General features: G+C 42.0%; 1 protein-coding gene across 2 annotated transcripts in view; it reads right to left on the bottom strand.

Moving 5' to 3' along the window:
• Positions 1–13,058, bottom strand: part of LOC136856907 (protein FAM13A) — an 856,533-nt gene extending 843,475 nt beyond the window's left edge. For both annotated transcript variants that reach the window (XM_067135141.2, XM_067135143.2), the window contains exon 1: positions 12,921–13,058. The gene's annotated coding sequence lies outside the window, so the exon portion shown is untranslated. The remainder of the gene's footprint in view (positions 1–12,920) is intronic.
• Positions 13,059–15,885: the final 2,827 nt, after the last annotated feature.

The following is a 15,885-nucleotide window of genomic DNA, read 5'->3' as shown; positions in this document are numbered from 1 at the left end:
TTCTTCAGTAGTGTCCTCTAGAAGAGAAAGTTCACACTTCTTACTTCAAGCAAAACAAAAACACATCAAAAATGACACAGTTCTAAAACTCCAAAATTTACAGGTAGTGACATCTTCTGAGAAAGTAGAAAATTAATACCGTCAATAAAGTTCAGACTTCCTCCAGCAGAGGAGTTTCAACTGGCGCACATTTTAAATTAGCGGCGTGGAGGTGTACCGACCGGTACAATGTCAATGGAATGAGGGGTGATGACATTATTGATCATAGTATCAATTAAGGTTCTAGCACATAATATTTTGTTAGCTATCTCAGAATATGCAAACAGCACTTTATCCAACTTTGATGTACAGTTAGTGATACACGACTGATGGTGGGGACACAGTGTAACATGTTAACGCTGCCTCTGTTGCCCGCAATGTCCTATCTAGTGGGAATGTTTAATCGGGAAAAATGTATCAATATTACTGCTAGAAGAACTGCTTCTGATTGTTTTTTCTATGCTTTTCACTAGCGATATATCTCTCGAGATCACCGGCATCTTTGTTTCCAACAGTTACATAACAGTCACAAATATATTTCGCCTCACTTTCGCTACGTTCAAAACACGGGTACCGGGCAAGTTGGCCGTGCGGTTGGGGCGCGCAACTGTGAGCTTGCATCCGGGAAATAGTGGGATCAAACCCCACTGTCGGCAGCCCTGAAAATGGTTTCCCGTGGTTTCCTATTTTCACACCAGGCAAATGCTGGGGTTGTACCTTGATTAAGGCCACGGCCGCTTCCTTCCCACTCCTAGGCCTTTCCCATCCCATCGTCGGCATAAGACCTATCTGTGACCGAGCTCGATAGCTGCAGTCTCTTAAGTGCGGCCAGTGTCCAGTATTCGGGAGATAGTAGGTTCGAACCCCACTGTCGGCAGCCCTGAAAATGGTTTTCCGTGGTTTCCCATTTTCACACCAGGCAAATGCTGGGGCTGTACCTTAATTACGGCCACGGCCGCTTCCTTCCCACTCCTAGCCCTTTCCCGTCCTGTCGTCGCCATAAGACCTATCTGTGTCGGTGCGACGTAAAGCAAATAGCAAAAAGACCTATCTGTGTCGGTGCGACGTAAAACAAATTGTAAAAAACAAACCAAAAAAACACGGGTTTCACTTTCTCTGACAACTTACATTTCCCTCTTTTGTTTCGCTACTTTTGTGTGATCACATATTGATATTATTCAAATAGCATAAAGAAACAACAAAAAGTCTCCTCATTCACAAGCTCCGAATCCAACTAGCACAGAAAGAGAACTACGTAATACCGTAGCTAACAGCATTTTTATTATACAATCATTCCTTATTTACAAACCACGAAACCAAAAAAATCGATCGACATAACCGAGAAAAAACTAATTTCACACTGCCGACTATTTTTCGAAATTTAACCAGACAAAGCATAAAAATAACTAGATTTAGTGGGAAATCCACCGTGTTGGCAACACTGCGAAGCTTATTTCGGTGAATACCCGTCTTAGTGCACCTGAAAACTATGGTAAAGAGGGAGAACATGAATAGACTTGTTGCAACTTGCGATTGCTTTGCAAGATTTCGTCACTGACGAAATCAGAGATCATGCTCTTCGAAAAACCAAGTGAGTAAAAATGATGCATTCTGACAGGGGTATCCAGAATATGACTGAGATAGAGGAAGTTCTACAAAAATAGACTTGCAACGGAGAAAACAATAGGAAACTGAATAACAAAGAACACAATATACAAAAAGCCGGACATTTAATAGCAAATAATAAATGCCTGCCGGGCAGAGGTCAAGCATTTAAAAAGGACATGTCCGGCAAATGCCGGACGGTTTGCCGGACGGTTGGTCACCCTATGCTAAGAATGTTAGCAGTATGAAACATCGAGGTCCAAACCACGAATATATAGGGATTATAGGACCCTAGATTGAGACTGATCTAAGTTACACGAAACTCACGTGATATGCGTGGGGGCAGGGAAGAGAAGGAACTTCACAAGATAGCTCTGTTATCACCCCACATTCCAAACAGTTCGCGTTGCATGTGACACGTCAGCGGAAAACATCGGTCTCACGCCACACTGTGCCACACAGTAATTCCCTTGCATTTAAACTATTCGAGTGAACCGGAATGTTTCACCCTTAATGACATACTGTCAATTATTACTATTATTATTATAATACATCTCCATTCGACAATATCACTGATTTTTTTAAATGTGAAAGATTATTTACTTTTTAATCTATATCAATAAAACTGTAGGGGGTCTGCTGTCTGTAATTGAGTTTATTTTGCGAATTTTTCAGATAAGTATCTGTTTCAGGTCTGTCTGTCTGTCTGTCTGTCTGTCTGTCTGTCTGTTCCACCATCACGGCGAAGCGGCTGGACAGATATCGACCAAATTTCATATTTAGAGTATACTCATCCAGGAGCAGCTTTTGATATCCACATGATTTAAAAATCACGAAAAAACTGGGGGTTTGTAGGGAAATCAACGAATTAGCCTATTTGATATTTTCTCAAACAGTACTAATTTTCTGTCAAATCTGTAGACTACATGAGAAACGACCATTCGTTTTAAATATTTGTTGTTATCTACATAGTTGTCCGCCTCTGTGGTGTAGTGGTTAGTGTGATTAGCTGCCACCCCCAGAGACCCGGGTTCGATTCCCGGCTCTGCCACGAAATTTGAAAAGTGGTACGAGGGCTGGAATGGGGTCCACTCAGCCTCGTGAGGTCAACTGAGTAGAAGTGGGTTCGATTCCCACCTAAGCCATCCTGGAAGTTGTTTTCCGTGGTTTCCCACTTCTCCTCCAGACAAATGCCGGGATGGTACCTAACTTAAGGCCACGGCCGCTTCCTTCCCTCTTCCTTATCTATCCCTTCCAATCTTCCCATCCCCCACCAAGGTCTCTGTTCAGCATAGCAGGTGAGGCCGTCTGGAAGGGGTACTGGTCATTCCCCGATCCAATGTCTCACGCTCCAGGACACTGTCCTTGAGGCGGTAGAGGTGGGATCCCTCGCTAAGTACGAGGGAAAACCAACCCTGGAGGGTAAGCAGATTAAGAAAGAAGAAGAATCTACATAGTTTCGCTTACTCTTCAAATGACGGAGAAAATTACTATTTTCTGCGGGTTTCATGCTCTGAGTTGAGTGATGGACACCCTCGCAGGCCGACCTACCGGTTATTATACCATGGCGACGTCTCTACCATTTTCGTCATCACTCCTGTAAAATCGTGTTTTTTCCTTGGGTAGAAGGCGAGAGAGACATCAAGCTGCCATTCTGCGGCATATATGCAGAATACCGTTGGAGGTTACAATCGTCTTCGAATAGTACAAAATGTGGCTGTTACTATTTCAAAAGTACCGCGGACTGTGGCCCATTATTTCACACCGCAAGTTGTTCTCTGGCATTTACTGTAATTTTTACTGTATGTCTCTTCTACTTCCGTTTCCTGCTTTAATTTCTTGCCTCTGCCTTGCCTATTTAGGCTTAAGTAATAACACCACAAGTCATCATCTTATCTGATTACCTAAGAATCCCTGCGTCTAAATTTATCCTCTGTTACCGTTTTCTTAAATCTACAACTCATATCATCACAATTTAGTGAGGGAAATTTAATTTTTCCATAGATTCACATGGTATTTACATATTTGTTCTATCCGGCTGTCCTCAGTTATTATCCTATCTTCAATTAATGTCAACTTTCTCAACTGAATTACTTTCTTCCTTAATTTCTCTGTATGTGTGCGAGTGCTAATACCGAAACTTGGACTCTCTTTCCTTTTAGTGATACTATGCACTATTTTTTTCGTGTATTTTTTTTCCTTCGCAGTCTATGATTTCGCTGATTAAGTGGCATAACGTATCATTAACTGGAACTTATTTAGAGTCAGTAGTTAGGTTGTGAAACTTTTCATAGCGGCACATCTTCCTATGGCAACTTAAAACCAGGCTGCCAGTGGAAAATCTTCGTTCAAAGCCTAAAAGCACCAGTCCACGTCCAGCATCTGAGAATGCTTCTAAACGTGAGGCCGATTTGAATGTGCTCAGATTTCGAAAGATATTTGGGGAACGATGCTGATAGCAGACCAGCTTCACCTCGCAAAGAGAACGTCATTGAAAATCTAGGGCGTCTGAGGCTGCTTTTAATAATGTTGCTTTACGTCCCAAGGTTTCCAAAGACACCGAGGAGCCGGACATTATGTGCCGCAAGAATTCATTTATGTACAGGTAGATCTACCGACACGAGCTTTGCAGATTTTCAGCCTTCCACGAGCGACTCCTCTTCACATACTATCGAACTCAGGCAGGATCAAACCCACTACAGTTTTTCACATTTTCGGCTCAGCATAAGAACACAAGTGTAAGCATTTCTTTCACCCGGTGGGGTACATTTTTCAAAAGCGATTACCTATAGTTTTCATGGGCTTAACACTTCCCTGAAAGTCTTAATTTTGCCCCCCCCCCCCAAATCAAGATGGCGGATAATTTGCCAGACGAACTAGAAAATTGAAATTTTTCAAAATTCATAGATTTTAGCCTGCAACCGACGGAAAAATTCCAAGATATTCAAATATGTAACTTTTGGCCATGAAAAATACCGAAATATGGAGGCAATTTTAATGATAGTGCAGACCTTCGTTCCGGGGTAATTGGTTGTTAGTTGTAACTCAGAGCCGTCGGGGTAATTGGTGGCTAAACGATAAGTTATGTTGTATCACAAAAACAGACAGTAAAATCACTGCTCAATTTGGAGAGTATGTCAAAACTCCCAATCTCGATTGTGACTGGCAGTAGGCAAATGTGGCTGCCATTACAATTAAAATTCCCCAACTCGACTTGACTGGCATTAGGAAAAGGGACCCCTCATTATAATGAAAACTCTCCACTCGATAGTGAATGGCAGTAGCCAACTAAGCCTGCCGTTATAGTAGAAAATCCCGAACTCGATTGTGAATGGCAGCTAGAAACGTGGCCTGCCATTATCATCAAAACTCCCCGTTATCTGATAACGCTAAGACATATGCAATTTAATAAAATCTTACGGCGTGTACAGTAATTTATGTAGAAATGCGTATACAATGTAGAATACCATAGCGAAGCACGGGTACATTTGCTAGTTAATAATAAAATTGGTATTTCAAAATTTCGCATTCAGCCTACGTTAAAAAAAATGGGTGGAAAATGAGGATGTGTGGAGTATGGTGGGGTGGTGTTTCTAAATTAAATATACTTTATCTTACTTTTGTGCTTAGTCACTTTGGTTCGTGGACCAACTGCTAACAGTGCGCAACTCAAATTCAAAAACAACCCTTCTTTTGTGAAAGAAAGGCTAATCCTGTTTCTTGCACATTAACACCAGATACGTTTGAATCCATGAAGCTTTCGAGCGTATGTTCTTCTTTAGAATAATACTATTTGAAAGCTATCTAAAAATTTTCGTTTCCCTTTGCTACGGGTATACGGTGAGCATTTTATTATTATTATTATTATTATTATTATTATTATTATTATTATTATTGTTGTTGTTGTTGTTTAAAGGTCATCTAGGTCATCGGTTCCAGGGAGCATTTTCTGTTTCCACGATTACTTTTATGTTTTACCGAGGAATGGCACAATGGCAGCTTGTTATATCAGATCACCTTGTATGTTTCGCTTTGGTCATTCAGCATAACAAGAAACACCGGTAGAGAAAAGTTCCTCATTTGGTGTACAATTTCCTATGTCTCTGTTACATACAAATAAAGATACTTCAATATGGAGTGTAGGAGAGGACCATGAGTTCTAAGCGCTACCACTAGAAACAAGTAAATAAAGCACCTGACTTCTTGAACATAATGAAGGACAAGTCAGATAGTCGATTCAACACAACTTTATTTACATGTGGTCGATGATAACTACAATAAGAGACGAACGCATCGCATTTACTGCAAATAGACTTTTCTGACTTGTCGCCTAGTGACACGGATGGCTAAAACTATAGCCCGAGCTATAGTTGCTATATAGCCCGGGTGAGGAGCAGTATCCAGCGAAAGGTCAAAATTGATGTTTTTCAAAAACTATTCCCACTTCAAATTTTGGTCCCCTCCTCTCCCATTTTATTCTTTTGGGATTCACCATTTTATTATACAGCGTCAAATCTATCTTTGGGCATCTTAACCAACTTCGTATGTCTTTCAGTTTCGGCACATGATTTTGTTACACTACAATACGCGTAAAATGAAAGCGGCTTCAGTTTACAGACGTTTTCACGTCAGCAAAAATATTTGGCGGGAGAACTGTGATGTTCGAAACAGGTGATAACAAAACAGATCAGAAAGAGTAAACGAATTGCTGAAATAAATTATGAACTCGAAGCCTGTCCAAAGACACAGTCACAATATTTACCTGCTGGTATAAAATTAAATCACACTCCGAGTAAGGAACGGTAAAGATGCTGGCGGTGATGAACTGCGGAAGAGTGTTTATGTCAGAGGCAGAAGTATAGTGCCAACATAGGCCAGGTACCGTATATTCCTTACAAAACAAACAAAAAAACGGGAGGAAGTGAGTATAGCTCGTTTCTAATGTACATGAGTCATATCTGAGTTGCGTCTACAATAGAGCGGACTTGTAGAGCTGCCTAGTCATGTCCTACAACGGATGTGCGACAACCTAGTTAATACTCGCGAGGTGAATGGCCGGACTTCAGTATGTATGAAGAATTGCATCCTCGAAGAAATTGTAAAATTAGCTTACCTACACGTTATTTGCGTCCAGTTCTGTTTTTATTTTTTTCATAGGTCAGATGTAATTCAAAGAACAGGTAGAGTACCGGTATAACATACACATTATATTTTTCTTTAAGTTCTAAAAGTCAGAAACTCTGTCACAAGTTTCACACAGAAAGGCATAGATATAACGACGAAGAGTTTGTTTTTTTTTTTTGTTTTTTTTTTTGCTTTACGTCGCACCGACACAGATAGGTCTTATGGCGACGATGGGACAGGGAAGGGCTAGGAGTGGGAAGGAAGCGGCCGTGGCCATAATTAAGGTACAGCCCCAGCATTTGCCTGATGTGAAAATGGGAAACCACAGAAAACCATTTTCAGGGCTGCCGACAGTAGGGTTCAATACTGGATACTGACGAAGAGTTTAAAATGTATAGGGAAAAAGGCAGAAACGGGCACAATGGATAATCGTGCGCGTGTTTCGGTATCAACTGAGGTGAGAAGATCGTTTGACAGCTCCCATCCTCTCTTGATGGTTCTGTTGAACACTATCGCATAAGCCTAGCAGTTATCCCAGAATTTGACTTCTCTTCAGTGTCAAGTTTGAATGATAGAAACCAAGCTGAACATAGTTATTTTTGCGCCTGAGATACTAACGATGTAAACGTACAGTCTTGATTATCTACAATATTACACTATGGTACAGTATAATAATGTGCTCCACATGCAGAAGATATGGATGATAACGATAATGACGGTTCCATGGGACTTAACATCTAGGTTATCGGCCCACCGACATTTTAACCGGTACAAGAAAAGATAAGTTTTAAAACGACGACCATACTAAAATTTGAACGGATGTTAATTCAACAGTTTCTTATTTACCTACGTTCTCAGATGCCAAGTAATTACAAAAAGAAACGTAAATATATTTCTACGCAGCTGAAATGCTAAATGTTACCCTAGGAGCTTTTAGAAATCTCTCGCCAGTCGGGAATCGAACCCGAGACCCTATGAACCAAAGACCAGTACGCTGACCATTCAGCTAAGGAGTCTGACAATTTCAACACTAGAACAATTAGAAAATTAAATATGATCCTCTTTATATTTAACCGGATCCCGTGAGATCTCCGAAGTTAAGCAACATTGGGCGTGGTCAGGAGTTGGATGGGTTGCCACGCGCTGTTGGTGGGGGGTAAGGGAATGGAGGAGCGGAAAGGAACTGGCCACCCTACCGCACGTAAACTCCGGCTCAGGAACACCTCTGCGGAGGTTCGGACCTACCTTCGGGCAGAATAACCCTTACCTTACCTCTTCATGTTTAGAGAGAAAACTATGGGGTTTTTGTTTCTTTTTCTTTTTTTTCGATATTCATTACAATCTCAAACCGAAGACGATTTGTGTGGTAAAACCGTACTTACTTGTCATTATTTTCCTGGCTATCGCAGGAACTTCGGCTCCCCGACTCCCATAAAACGAGACATTGTTTTGAGAAATATATTTTCTTGCTATGTTCATACACATCGTTTGATGCTTTAAAATCAGGTATATTTTCAGACATAATAATAATAATAACAATAATAATAATAATAATAATAATAATAATAATAATAATAATAATAATAATAATAATAATAATAATAATAATAATAATAATAATTGTTTTACGCTCACCAACTACTTTTACGGTTTATGGAGACGCCGGAGTGCCGCAATGTTGACCTAAACGAGTTCTTCAACGTGCTAGTAAAATGAAATGGCGTATGGCTTTTAGTGCCGGGAGTGTCCGTTGGAACATGTTCGGCTCGCCAGGTGCAGGTCTTTTGACTTGACTCCCGTAGGCGACCTGCGCGTCGTGATGAGGATGAAATGATGATGAAGACGACACATACACTCAGTCCCTGTGCCAGAGAAATTAACCAATTAAGGTTAAAATTCCCGACCCTACCGGGAATCGAACCCAGGACTCCTGTGGCCAAAGGCCAGCACACTAACCATTTAGCCATAGAGCTGGACAACGTGCTAGTAAATCTACCGACACGAGACCGAAGCATCTGAGCACCTTCAAATACCACCGGACTGAGCCTGGATCGAACCCGCCAACTTGAACCCGCCGCCTGAGCTACTCAACCTGGCTTTCAGAGAGAGAGAAAAAAAAAGCTGTTCCATAGAAAGCGTAGGAATGAAACCAATGCTTTTCAAGATTCATAACTTGTATTCGAATTACTGAACAGTTGTGTGCAGAAACCACAGTAGTACGTAGCTTCAGAATTAAAAGGTTACAACTGTTTTCGTAAGATTCGCTGATATTAGTCACAATCACTGAGAAGACTAGAATTCACACTTTTGAACGGCTATTCCATGAGTATTGATTTTGTAGAGGTAAATTGAAGAAGTAAAGCCGGCTACGCGGTGTAGGAGTAGCGTGCCTACCTCTTACCCGGAGGCCCCGGGATCGATTCCCGGCCAAGACAGGGACGTTTACCTGGATCTGAGGGCTAGTTCGAGATCCATTCAGCCTGCGTGATTACAATTGAGGAGCTATCTGACGGTGAGGTAGCGGCCGCGGTCTAGAAAGCCAAGAATAGCGGCCACGAGAATCCGTTTGTGCTGACTACACGATAATTCGTAATTTGTAGGCTTTCGGGCTGAGTGAAATGAACGACGTGATAATACATACATATTATGTATGATAGTAGGAAGGGAGAGGGCGAAACCTGCTGCCGGCGCGCAGCGTACTTCTGTCGAATAGCACAAAGGGGTCTGCTTAGAGCTTATAACGCATCCATCCGAACAGCAGATTACGATCAACAGCATCATATGTCCTCACTTCATATGAATACTGCGGAGAAGTTTGGAACTGAATACAGGCTTTTGACACGCCGGCCAACATTGTGATGGTGAAAACGTCTTCCACCAACGGGCTCGAATCGGCTAACCATGCTATTGTTTGGTCTTCTTACTCCGTTTAACCTTCAGGGTTGTTTTTCCCCTCGGACTCAGCGAGGGATCCCACCTCTACCGCCTCAAGGGCAGTGTCCTGGAGCGTGAGACATTAGGTCGAGGGATACAACTGGGGAGGATGACCAGTACCTCGCCCAGGCAGCCTCACCTGCTATGCTGAACAGGGGACTTGCGGGGGTATGGGAAGACTAGAAGAGGGAAGGAAGCGGCCGTGGCCTTACGTTAGGTACCACCCCGGCATTTGCCTGGAGAAGAAGTGGGAAACCAGTCCTTGGTGACACAGTGGTTCATTTCACTCAGACGTTCCGTGGATTTACATTTACTGTATTGTTCGTTTGTTCACTTTTATGTAGTTTAGTTTAGCACTCATAAATCATCTAAGTCATCCTGTCCTGTGATAATGCGATGGCTGTACTCGGTCTACTGACGTACCCGCTACCCGTTACGCTCTTCTCTATACTGCGATGAACACTGGACTCGCCCAAGTGCAATCATATTTTGAACGCAGTATCTATACTCACTTTGATACACGCTGCGATATTAAATGTCACGAGTCTATAAATGTAAGTTCGGATTCGCGAAATGGTGGGTTCGAATCCCGCTATTAACACCTCAGAGGATTTTTCCATAGTTTCTCATTTTTTACACCCAAATGTGCCTTCTCAGTCCTATTCCTCTCCTAAAGTAGTGTCGTCAAAAATCTGACGTGTGTTAGCAGGCAGGCCGAGTAGCTCACGAGTGAAACCCGCAAAGTGTAAGAACCCGATTTCGATCAATTCAAGCACAACTATACACTTCTTTCTTGTTCGCAGAGAGTACAATGACATTAAGAGTTTAATTGTGAAGTGAAATATTCATTTACAAATATTACATCACACTACCGACCACCACAGACACACACAATAATGAATACATCCCTCTACATAGGATTGGCGTCAGGAAGGGCATCTGAAACATTAGTCCACATTAGTGCCAACCTCAAATAGGAAATTAATCCCTCGCTAAATTGGCAAGACCACTGAATAGGCATCCTGAGCAAAACAGTGGACTGGTGAACACCTTCTAATCATTAACGACGATCGCTGTTAACTGTGAGATCTCAAGAAAAAGATGTTGCAGCTAATCTTAGGCGACCCATCCAAAAACGTTCTTGTGTCCAAAGGGCTCGAACATAAACCATCCACGATCAAGACAAATGCGATGATCCTGCGATGACACTGCTATCTCCAAATTATACTGATCACCAGATTACAGAAGCGCACACATCGGTAGACGATTTGGTTATGTAAACGGAACAATTAACGTTGGAGATAACAGGACATTTGTTTGTAAACAAACTATCCACGTCCAAAAACATCGACTGTCAACAATACGAAGCCGAATTCTACAGGTGAGCACGCGGACTGTTACTGGTGATGTCAAAACAATGACATAGCCCCACGAGACTTTGAATGAAGAAAGGCGAGGGAGAGCTTCGAACTCTCGAGTTAAGAAAGGGAAGGGACGAAAAAGAGAGAAAATGGAATAATCCCTAGACATCGAATATTTTAATGAAGTGGAACTCAGGAAAGGAGAAGAGTTGACCAATGGAGGTCTGACAAGTGGTGGTGATTATGGTTTTAAGAGGAAGTACAACTAGGCAACCATCCTCGGAAATGAAATGGCGTATGGCTTTTAGTGCCGGGAGTGTCCGAGGACATGTTCGGCTCGCCAGGTGCAGATCTTTCGATTTGACACCCGTAGGTGACCTGCGCGTCGTGATGAGGATGAAATGACGATGAAGACGACACATACACCCAGCCCCAGTGCCAGCGAAATTAACCAATTATGGTTAAAATTCCCGACCCTGCCGGGAATCGAACCCAGGACCCCTGAAAATTGCCGCGATCCGGGATCGAATCATTCTTTGTGGCCTCCGAGTCCTTAAATATACCCTTGCGGTACGTGCGGCGATCACAGGCGTGCTTTTCGTTAATCCTGGGTTCGATTCCCGGCAGGGTCGGGAATTTTAACCATAATTGGTTAATTTCGCTGGCACTGGGGCTGGGTGTATGTGTCGTCTTCATCGTCATTTCATCCTCATCACGACGCGCAGGTCACCTACGGGTGTCAAATCGAAAGATCTGCACCTGGCGAGCCGAACATGTCCTCGGACACTCCCGGCACTAAAAGCCATACGCCATTTCATTTCCGAGGATGGTTGCCTAGTTGTACTTCCTCTTAAAACCATAATCACCACCACTTGTCAGACCTCCATTGGTCAACTCTCGGAGATCTGACAAGAAGGATTAACGAAAAGCACGCCTGTGATCGCCGCACGTACCGCAAGGGTATATTTAAGGACTCGGAGGCCACAAAGAATGATTCGATCCCGGATCGCGGCAATTTTCATCGCACATCGTTCCGATAATTACTTTGCCCCCTCCACACAAACTCCCTCCAGGAAAATGAGGTGATGTCTCATTCCTAGTCCGAAGGCACTTTTCTAAATTGTAGCTCGGGTTAGTTACAAAACCTCTATATAATTACTGACACCATAACAAACACTTTTAGGCAGGATTCACATAACGCAGACAGATGAAGTTGATGACTGAAACGACCCAAATCACTAAATGAAATCACCGTCCTTACGAACAGATTTTTTATTATATACTGCATCTTTACGTCCACAAGTAAAAGGTTGACGAGATAGATAACAGTTGCAGTGAGCCAAGGTATGAACTACTCGTGCATCATTAGCACCATACGAATGGTATATATATATATATATATATATATATATATTATTCTTCAATAAAAAGTTAAACATAAACTCAAATACCTGATAGCATAATTTAGATAAGGTAAGTCTTCACTGTTGTTAAATGTTAACTGCACGATATATACAGGGGGGAGGGGCTCAACGCTATGCACTCCTGCGGATGTAGGTCAAACACTTGTATGCAATGTATAAATCAATACATATTTATACATTTAACTTCCGCAGAGAACGGACTGACATGCTTCAAATATTGGAACGGAACATCACAGGGCAACCTTTCGATCAATTATGAAATAATGACAATGAAACAAAGTGAGCTATGACAGGTTGTTCTATTGACACTTTTTTCGCCGAGCCTCCATGGCCGTGACCATGCTCACACTCGATGCTAAAAATACATTGCCTACCAAGCTACTGCATCTAATACACGGCGATATGAGGCAGGGAAAAGAATATCATATCTTACCTTGCTTGGATATGATGATGTTACACATTGCTGCTTCAATTACACCGCACACGTATACGATCTATCAACTGAATCAGAAATTTCACAATCGAAAGACAACAAACTCCTGACACCGCTTCATTCCTCAGCTCTCCTCAACCTCCCGGAAACAAGATGGCAGCCGCCCCGCAACCAAAGAGTAACCTGCGCAAAGACATTCCACTCGCTACCAACGACGAACTGCAGTGACGAGCAATAAAAAGATGCATTCAGAACCATTGTCTTCTTATAATATTACAAAGAACATAAGATACCATCGAATATAATGGCCAAGGAGAGCATTCATTCTTACTCTGGATAACTATGAAGATACAATATTACCGGAAAGATCACATCGACAGTAAAAAAACCTCACACACCTGATCAAAAAGACCGGCTGTCATTCAGTAATTTCTGTTTTCAGTCTGTCGACATATCCATCGGTTAATACTCGCTCCATCACAGTTTATTCCCATATTACTGTACAGAAAGTAATTACAAATGTATGGTCGCTGAGGTATCAATCAATCAATCAATCAATCAATCAATCAATCAATGATCTGTATTTAGGGCTGTCACCCTGCAGCGGGAGTCGGGCAAAAACCTCACGGAATGAAAAAATTGAAGATAATTATTAATCCCAGAGGTCTAAGGATTCCAGTATTAGCATACGTGTGGCAGTTCAGGGGTCGAATTCGGTATTGTTTTCTTATTGTATTCCTTATATTCTAGGAGTTTTAATAGGGAAGTATCAAACGAAGAACCCGGCGAAATCACACACAAGTCACACCGACACAGATAGGTCTTATGGTGACGATGGGATAGGAAAGGCCTAGGAGTGGGAAGGAAGCGGCCGTGGCCTTAATTAACGTACAAACGCAATAAAATAACCTGTGGATGGCGTATTAGAATACATCCCCGGAATCCTCCGCCTGTCGTAAAAGATGACTAAAAGGGGAATTAAGAAAGAATGAAATAGATTTAACGGAACAAAAACGTTCAAACATTTTAGAGTAGCACCTGTACCTGGTGTGAAAATGAATACCACGGAAAACCATTTTCAGGGCTGGCGACAGTGGGATTCAAACCCACTATCTCCCGGATGCAAGGTCAGAGCTGCGCGCCCCTAACCGCACGGTAAAGCCGGCGAAATCATTCTCAAAAACTAACGTCGGAACTAAGTGAATAATGAACTTTCTAAAGGAAAAAAAAAAGCGAATCTTCTCAAAATTGGAATTTAATGTGACCTCAAAATACTATCATGGAAATAGTCCTAATCAGGAAGTCACTTGCTTGCGAAATAATATATCTGCATCAGTGGCGGCTGGTGGTATTTGAAGTTGGATGCTGCACCAAAATTTTCAACGTCACATTTTTATAATTTTACATAAATAACAACAAACTCTATCGTTAAGTAATGAACTGCATTCCTGTGAAAACTGAAATATCCGACAATTAAAACACGGGAAATAGGAGGCTAACATTACAGTAACCGAGCTCGATAGCTGCAGTCGCTTAAATGCGGCCAGTATCCAGCAATCGGGAGATAGTGGGTTCGAGTCCCACTGTGGGCAGCCCTGAAGATGGTTTTCCGTGGTTTCCCATTTTCAAACCAGGCAAATGCCGGGGCTGTACCTTAATTAAGGCCACGGCCGCTTCCTTCCACTCTCTAGACCTTTCCTATCTCATCGTCGCCATAAGACATATCTGTGTCGGTGCGACGTTAAGCAAAATAGCAAAAAAAGAATATATATATTACAGTATAACTACAGTTATTCTTAACTCACTTAAATTGAAAATTTGCCCTCCTGTTTTTCATTGATGCAAAATGTTGGTAATACATGGGTGGACCGGTATGGCGTGCCCTAATAGCATGGCAAAGAAATTACCGTGCGAAACAAGGCTGTATCCAGGAATACTTTTCGGGAGGGGGGAGGGGGGGGGTCAGTTGGAGGTGCTCCAAAAACAAAAGCAATAAAATAACCTGTGGATGGGGTGTTAGAATACACCCCCGGTATCCTCCGCCTGAGAGGTGACTAAAAGGGGAATTAAGAAAGATTGAAATAGATTTAACCGAACATTCAAACATTTTTAGAGTAGCACCATTTACAACTCAACGCGTTAAGTAGAAAGGCCAAGTCACAGCGGTCTAGACAAACAGCTCTATCATTTGATTAAAAATGGAAGAAACCAATTTGTTTACACCTACATTATTATAAAATACGTTTACAGGTTTGTCACATTTTAAAAATCTTATAGCGGCTCGATAACATGAAAACATTTCTGTATAATTTTTAATAAATTATGTCACCCGTGTGTCATATTTAATACAGTAGTTCTTTCTTGTTTACTTATATATTATGCGTGAACTTCACTCATTTAAAACTTGCACTTACAGAATTGTTTTTAAAACACTGCATAAAAATAATTCGTCAATAATTTTCATAATATTTTGTATTTGTTAAGTTACATTATTCCGGTCTAGAAAGCCAAGAATAACGGCCGAGAGGATTCGTCGTGTTGACCGCACGACACCTCGTAATCTGCAGGCCTTCAGGCTGAGCAGCGGTCGCTTGGTAGGCCAAGGCTCTTCAAGGGCTGTAGTGCCATGGGGTTAGGTTAGGTTAGGTTAAGTTACATTATTATTATTAATATTATTATTACTATTATTATTATTATTATTATTATTATTATTATTATTATTATTATTATTACCGAGCTCGATGGCTGCAGTCGCTTAAGTGCGGCCAGTATCCAGTATTCGGGAGATAGTAGGTTCGAACCCCACTGTCGGCAGCCCTGAAAATGGTTTTCCGTGGTTTCCCATTTTCACACCAGGCAAATGCTGGGGCTGTACCTTAATCAAGGCCACGGCCGCTTCCTTCCCACTCCTAGCCCTTCCTTGTCCCATCGTCGCCATAAGACCTATCTGTGTCGGTGCGACGTA

Source organism: Anabrus simplex, chromosome 1, assembly GCF_040414725.1.
Source record: "Anabrus simplex isolate iqAnaSimp1 chromosome 1, ASM4041472v1, whole genome shotgun sequence".
Taxonomy (NCBI): Eukaryota; Metazoa; Arthropoda; class Insecta; order Orthoptera; family Tettigoniidae; genus Anabrus; species Anabrus simplex.
Note: the sequence above shows the minus strand (reverse complement) of the source record. Positions and strands in the feature narration are given on the sequence as shown.